Source organism: Apium graveolens, chromosome 8 (genome assembly GCF_009905375.1).
Source record: "Apium graveolens cultivar Ventura chromosome 8, ASM990537v1, whole genome shotgun sequence".
Taxonomy (NCBI): Eukaryota; Viridiplantae; Streptophyta; class Magnoliopsida; order Apiales; family Apiaceae; genus Apium; species Apium graveolens.
Window position 1 is genome coordinate 227,026,274 of NC_133654.1, and position 8,652 is coordinate 227,034,925.

Consider the following 8,652-nt stretch of genomic DNA (forward strand, 5'->3'; position numbering starts at 1 on the left):
CGCAGTCTTCTCCATAGGAAAGAATTTCGTTAAAAACTTTTGCACAAGATGCTCCCATTTGGTGATAGACCCCGGTGATAGAGAATGTAACCAGCACTTAGCTTTATCCCGCAGAGAGAATGGATATCGTTAATCTTCGGTTGAGAGTAATCCATCAAAGCCTTCGGATTCACTTCTGGTTATCCCATTGAAATAAGTGCTTCTTCTTCAACTTTCTCCTCGACAAGAAGTTCCTCGAAAAATTCCTTAGCTACTAAAACTTTTTCCTCAGCTTGATCCAATGTTCTCTTACGAGACCGAGAACGTGTATGCATACACACTGGCTAGAGCACCTGAAACATGACAAGGAAATATGTAAGTAACAATGTCCGAGTCAATGAACTTTAACGACCACTGATGACAAACACATAAACTAAAAATAAACCGCAAGTCCCCGACAGCAACGCCAAAAAACTGTTAGGGCTAGAACACGCGCTAATATTCACACAAGTATACGTGATCGCTAGTAATTTTAATTTTAATCAATCTACTTATACAAAAATGGTATGGTTATTATCCAATACTAAGACGAATAACAAATTGAGGTTGTTTTAACTACGCTTGACTAAGAGATTATACTAAAGAACATTTAACTAAGAGAATTAAAAGAGTTGAATACTATGTGACACAAATATGGGATTCTAACTTCATTAAATACTTCATTCAATAGCCTTTTCATTCTTAACCTTAGCATGTAATGGTGATGACACTAATCAGATAACACTAAACTAATAAATGCCAACTTTTGTTGTACGAATACCATACTAGGAGACATCAATAAAAGAGATAGAAGATGAATAGATACCAATTATATTGAGACCTTATATGTCTATAGAATTTGACAACATAACAGTTTATGCACAAGTAATCTATCATGATTACATAGGGTAAGTAAGATGGTTAAAATTACCTACGAATCATGCATAACAAATACATGAACCTATGCTAGCATGGCAAGTTCTAAACCCCTAAATTCACTTTCACTTCATTAGAAATTAACACGCTATCTTATAAGTTCATGACGCTCATAAGATGAATAAGAACAACCAATACTAGGATATCATATAATCACCCCACACTAAGGCATCGAAACAAATTAACTAAAAAAATCCATAAATAAATATGTTAGAACCCCACGATAACGATTAGCCCATAATCAGACTCATCATCAACGTGGGTTCCGATGAATGCATGGTATAATAAATGTAGTCTTTATACTGAATAAATAATAAACCAAGTATGAAATAAGAGTATAGGTTCACAAGTAAGAAAACTAGCATCCAAATTTACAACTTAAAACAAAGAATCACAAGAATAAATTAGATCCTCTTCGCCTTGGTTGAATTGTGCTCTACGGTCTTCTTACGCCTTCTCCTTAAGCTCTGCTTAGTCTTTTTATAAAAAACGATCATAAGTTATGTTTATATAGCATCCCATGCAGATTAGAAGTCGTTCGGATCAAAATTAGAGTAGAAACAGGATTCCTGGAATTCGACCCGTCGCGGCTGCGCGCTTCACCAGCGCGGGCGCGCTTCACCAGCGCGGGCGCGCTTCACCAGCGCGGGCGCGCTGCACTTCTGTAATCCTGGCGCAGCCGCGCGCTACTACAGCACAAGTGCGCTGACTCTCTGGAGAAAATCCTAACTTCTGCTTTTCTTGCTGGTTTAAGTTGGTCTTTTCATGAGCAATCTTCTTGACACCATCCTAACACCATATTAGCATCAAAACAATGCCAATTCACCTGAGTTCCTGATATAAGCCTGAAATGCAAAAACACTACATAACACATCAAAAACACAAATAACTTGAGTACAAAACGCCATTTTAAGCCTTTATAGAGCATTCTAAGTGGATATAAATGCCACTTAACACACTCCCAAACTTGAACCGATGTTTGTCCTCAAGCATAAACAGACTCAAAGAACAAGAAATAAAAATGCATGAATGCAAACTATATGAATGCAATGATCCCCATAGAATAACTAAACCAATCAACAAGCAAAATCTCAACAAATGCATTTATTTGCATAAAGATTAATCAAACCCCACTAATCAACTTTCAAGCAAGAAACGTGCGTGCGTGCAAATGCTTACAGATATACTATGACGAGAAGATTGTTACGACAAGGATGTGAAGCTTATTTAGCTCATTTGAAGGATATAGGGAAGGAATCCTTAAAGATTGAGGATATTCCTGTGGTTAAAGAGTTTCCCGATGCGTTTCACGATGAATTACCTGGACTACCTCCAGATCGAGAGATTGATAGACTATTATTCACTATTCATTAGTTCAATCAAATCATAAGCTTCATTGTAGCTCCTAGCCCATAAGGCTCCACCTGATTATGCATCAAGCATTGGTCTAGACTGTGCTCCCAAGCCATTACAAAAGTAGTTAATAATCATCCATTCAGGCATCCCATGATGAGGATACTTTCGAAGCATCTCCTTATAACGATCCCAAGCTTCACATAAAGACTCTCCTGATTGCTGCGCAAATTGAGTAAGAGCATTTCTGATTGCAGTTGTCTTCGCCATAGGGAAGATGTTAGGGCTAAAACACGCGCTAATATTCACGCAAGTATACGTGATCGTGAGCAATATAGAATTAATTCTAGTTCATTCCCACATGTACTGGTTTAAGTTAATTTTAATCAGTGTACTTATGTAACAATGGCATGGTTATCATCCAATGCTAAGACGAATAACAAATTGAGGTTGTTTTAACTACGCTTGACTAAGAGATTATACTAAAGAATATTAACTAAGAGAATTAAAAGAGTTGAATACTATATGACACAAATATAGGATTCTAACTTCATTAAATACTTCATTCAATAGCCTTTTCGTTCTTAACCTTAGCATGTAATGGTGATGACACTAATCATCTAACACGAAACTGATAAACGCCAACTTTCGTTGTACGGATACCATACTACCAGACATCCACAAAAGAGATAGAAGCTGAATAGACACTAATTATATTAGGACCCTATATATCTATAGAATGTGACAACATAACGGTTTAATGCACAAATTATCTATCGTGATTATATAGGACAAGTAAGACGGTTAAAATTACCTACGAATTATGCATAACAAATACTTGAACTAATGCTAGCATGGCAAGTTACCCCTAAATTTAATTTCGCTTCATTAGAGATTAACACGCTATCTTATAAGTTTATGACGCTCATAAGACAAATAAGCATAACCAATACTAGGATATCATACAATCACCACACATTAAGGCACCGAAACAAATTAACTAAAGAAATTCATAAATAAATCTGTTAGAACCCACAATAACGATTAGCCCATAATCAGACTCATCATTAACATGGATTCCGATGAAAGCATGGTATAATAAACGTAGTCTGTATACTAAATAAATAATAAACCAAGTAAGAAACAAGAGTATAGGTTTACAAGTAAGAAAACTAGCATCCAAAGTTATAACTTAAAATAAAGAATCACAAGAATAAACTAGATCCTTTTCGCCTTGGTTGAATTGTGCTCTACGGCCTTCTTACGCCTTCTCCTTAAGCTCTAGTACGTCTTGTTATGAAAAATGATCATAAGTTATGTTTATATAGTAGCCCATGTAGATTAGAAGTCTTTCGAATCAAAATCAGAGTAGGAACAGGATTCCTGGAATTCGACCCGGCACGGCCGCACGCTTCATCAGCATGGGCGCTGTAACACTCCCAGATCCGGGGTCAGGGATCCGGGTCGTCACGGTCTTTCTTTCCACAATATCACTTCACATAATTAATAATAATTAACCTTATGATGTGACCCCACACTAACACACATCACAACCCGTTATAGTCTCAGAGATGAAATTGAAATAAGTACAAGTCTTTGAATCAACAATTTAAAAGTTATTACAACCCAAAATGATTACTTGATAAGTTTACAATTAATTTCCATTCTCTGCCACAAGTTATAATTATACATAATTGATTCCCAAAAGTAGAAGGTCTGATCTACAGATAGATCTACCTCTGCAGCTATAACAGCTATGATCTCAACGGGAAGGCGCGGGGCGCTTCCCACGCTCTTGCGCCGGGTCTGCTTGAGTCTGGCCATCTTTCCTAACTGTTATTGTGTGATGAAGAAGAAAGCAAGGGTGAGCATTACAGCTCGCAAGATAATATATAGTGTAAACAATAATGCACGTATCTAAATGGATGACTTACTAGAATCCTTTATCAAGTGCAAGATAATTACTTACTGGATATAAGCAAAAACAAGGGATGAAGTTAGCAAATACTTCACTATATTTATATCATTTATAAAGCTACTTGAACTACCACTATTCAAGGTATAACGAGCTTTCAACAGTTCATCACATAGATGAAACTACAAGAAAAGATTTGAATAGATTAAATCTTTGAAGAATTATTGAAGGAAATGAAGTTATGATATACTTCATTAAGTTCCGATATATATATCCACATATATACCTTCTTTATACAGTTCCTGAAAACCACTGTCATGTAAAGTATGAACAGAGTTTGTAACATCCAATAAATTTTTGGAAGGGAAAAGAATTGTGGCATAAACCCGATATCTTGCTGATCAGGCAAAGATACCAATAAGTAACCTTTTCTACTAGTAGATGGACGAATTCCCCACTGGTCATCACCCTGGTCGCAATAGGACCTTATGCCGGACTGACACTCAGCCACTTACGCATTTGATGGACTCCCACTGAGCCACTTACACTTTCATGGATGCCCACTGAGCCCATGTTGCTTATGCCGACTCGATAGATGGACTTACTTCCCGAACGTTGGGTAAGTAATCAATTCATTTCCCACAACCGCAACCTTGTTGCGAATATAAAATACACCACAGAGCCGGATCCCTCTGATTTTGAGCGAGTATTTAAATCCCCTTTAAAAAGGAAGATCTTAAATATATAAAAAAATGAGTTTTGGGATCCGCTCTAACTTTTAAAAATCATTTTAAAGACTCGAAAACACTTTAAAGAGTGTTTGGAGTAATGCTGATTTAATAAAGTAAATCAGCCCCAATATATTAGAAAATATCTGAATATTACTATTTAAATAATATTCCCTTAAAGAATAATCTTTATACAAATAATTGAAGTAGAAGTTGTAAAACTTATACTTGAAATGAGTATTAAATAACCAAAGCTATACTTATACGAAAGTACTATCTTTATTTGAATAATCAAAAATAAGTTTGATTATCGACACCTTATTCTTTAATAAAATAAATAATATATCTCAGAAAATAATCGGAGTCATAGGTCCTCATATGAATATTCAAATAATATTCAATTAAATAATATAAGCGGAGTCATCTGTCCTCGAATAAATATTCAAGTAATATTCATTAAATAATATAAAGTGAGTCATAAGTCCTCGAATGAATATTCAAGTAATATTCATTAAATAATATAAAGTGAGTCATAAGTCCTCAAATGAATATTCAAGTAATATTCATTAAATAATATAAAGTGAGTCATAAGTCCTCGAATGAATATTCAAGTATTATTCATTAAATAATATAAAGTTATCGAATAAACCTTATTCGATTAATAGTTTTAAAAACTATTAATATATATATATATATATATATAATGCTCGGGAGCCTCGCCTCCCGGTTTTAGAAAAAGTTCACCTTTTGATCCCCTATACTAAGGGTATACTCAAATACCACTTATCTCTAGCATAGGTATTATGCAACTAATAAGCATTTGAACCAACAGATATATAAATCAAGAATACGAAACAGGCATGCATATATACCATATCACATGCTACAATATATCGCAAGAATTTGCTAATAACAAATATGCATTTATCACAAGATCATGCATATACACATATACATCACAACAACAGTTATACGGGTAGAAAACTTGCCTGAGCGACTGGGGGTTACAAATGGCTTGGGACGAGTCTGGTAACCTATAAACAACATATAAGTTGGAATTAAACCAAAGTCACTTATAAATCTATACTTTAACCAATTTAGACTCTAACGCTCGCTTTGCGCTTAACGATTCACTTAAGTCGCTCGAGTACCCTCGGCTCCACCATTTTTAATAAATTAACCATTACGAGTTTTAAGGAGATTCTCTTGCGAGTGTCTTACCAACTGCCTATTACACTTTAAATAAATGTTTCATGCTCCAATTAGTCCTTTAAGGTCTTTAACCTATGTTTCAAAGTAAGGCGAGGGTAATGGTTCGTTCGCGAAACGCCGTTACTTAAAATGGCCGTTTCTCCTAAACCGTACATCGGAATCAAATGAACCACATATCAAAACGAAGCTCGTAACATGAACTATCTAATCATGGTAATGGTCAAAACCTAACAGGGAGTTCTCGGGTCCTAATGTTAAGAACAAAACAGCCTAAAGTAAATCGTACATTACGACGACTATGTTTACGCGATTTCCCAAATTTAAAACACACCAATTCAACCCACAATCAATCCACAATCACAACCCAATCAAAACTCCATCCATACTACATCATAACAGCCCCAACAACTCAGCATCAACAATTTATACTTATTCTTAAACTTGAATTTAACTACACTTAAGTTCATTAATCAACAATCCAAGAACTACCACTCCAAAAACTTCACAAAATCAACTAATCTCTACATTTACAACTAGCAAACCTCTCATGAATTATAACAACAAAACTAAACCTAATTACTCAAATAAAGTTACGGTTTGGAGGGGTTATACCTTCCTTGGAGAGTGGAGAATCAAGAGAATGGCTTGGAATCACCCTTAAAGTCCTTATCCAAGCTTAATCTAAACAAAACTTCAAGAACAAAAAATTTAGTTCTTGAAAAACACTATTCACCATCTTCTTCCATGATTTTTAGGAAGAGATTGTGGATGATTTAGGAGCTCAAACTTATAGGATATTCATAACTATGCATAAGGAGTCTTAGATAATTACCTTGTAATTTAACAAAGCTTGGAACTATGATTTTGACTTTCTTGCTTTGGAAAAGAAGAAGAAGCCGAGAGCAAGGTGAAGAAAATGAAATGATCTTTGTGTTTTGGGTGAAATGATTGTTGGTTGGTTGTTTTTAGCTTGATTTTGGTTAATTACATTTTTAACCATGAACTTTGTGTGGTTTTAAATCAACCACACCTCCTTCCCCCTTATGTCATGCTTATGTCACCTTGTTATGTCATCATCCCTTACTTGCCCTCTTCTCATTGGTTTGATGACATCATCCCCTCTAATCTCTTTGATTAGCTTTTAATTATTTGGCTAATGACCGCTGATTTGTTATACGGTTCGCTTAACTTTCGTTTTCGTTTATCGTTTGAGGGATCATACCCGGGATCTTATTACTTAGGTTTCCTTAACCTTTCTCAATACATTATTTTCCTTTTTATGATCCTCTATTAAAATCCTCGAATTTAAATCCTTTTTATCCTGTTACCTTATACTCAATTCTTTCGATATCTGCTGGATTTCCGGGAAAATCAAAGTGTTCGGATTTGGATTCTGGCGATCTTTACATACACTTATATATCATATAGAGTACCAATAAAATAACAGAATATCCATATAAGAACCCCTACATAGTGTGGCATGAAAAGTTTTCTTGTTCAGAAATATCAGCAAAAACACTATTCATATGGGTTACAAAAAGTTCAAAATTTTGGGGTTATTACAGTCTCCCCTCCTTAAAAGGATTCCGTCCCGGAATCAAATAGAAAACAAATGGGGGTACTTTTCTAGCATTGCGCTCTCTAGCTCCCAAGTTGATTCTTCCACATTATGATTCTGCCATAGCACTCTGACTAGCTTGATCACTTTGTTCCGAAGCACTTGCTCCTTCTTATCCATAATCTTTACTGGTTTCTCCACGTAAGTCAGATCTGGTTGCATATCCACATGCTCGTACTCCACTATGTGTCTGGCATCCCGATGATACTTCCTTAGCATTGACACATGGAACACATTATGAACTTGTTGCAAGTTAGGGGGTAAGGCTAGCTCGTAAGCCAACTTCCCAATCCGTCTAAGTATCTCAAAAGGTCCAATGTATCTTGGGCTTAGTTTCCCTTTCTTTCCGAACCTCATTAATCCCTTCCAAGGGGATACTTTTAGTAGTACTAAGTCCCCTACTCCATACTCCTTGTCCTTTCGGGCTAGGTCTGCATATTTCTTCTGTCTATCTTGGACTGCTACCAGCCGTCCTCTGATGAGATCCACTATGTCTTTGGTCCTTTGGACCACTTCGGGTCCGAGCATCTTCCGCTCTCCTACTTCATCCCAGTATAAGGGAGATCGATACCTTCTTCCGTACAGGGCCTCATAAGGCGGCATTCCGATGCTAGCATGAAAGCTATTGTTATAAGAAAACTCGATCAACGGCAAGTGATCATCCCAACTTCCTTTAAAGTCTATTACACAGACTCTCAATATATCCTCTAGTGTTTGGATGGTCCTTTCACTCTGCCCATCCGTCTGGGGATGGTACGCGGTACTCATATTTAACTTGGACCCCGCACATTCTTGAAAGCTCCTCCAAAATCTGGAGTTGAACCTGGGGTCTCGGTCTGAGACAATGGACGCTGGGACTCCATGTCGCGTCA

General features: G+C 36.2%; 1 non-coding gene across 1 annotated transcript; it reads left to right on the forward strand.

The window, feature by feature from the left end:
- The first annotated feature begins 2,455 nt into the window (after window positions 1-2,455).
- On the forward strand, window positions 2,456-2,562 carry LOC141681107 (small nucleolar RNA R71). The gene has a single exon (XR_012558550.1). It is a non-coding gene; the product is annotated as a small nucleolar RNA R71 (small nucleolar RNA).
- Window positions 2,563-8,652: the final 6,090 nt, after the last annotated feature.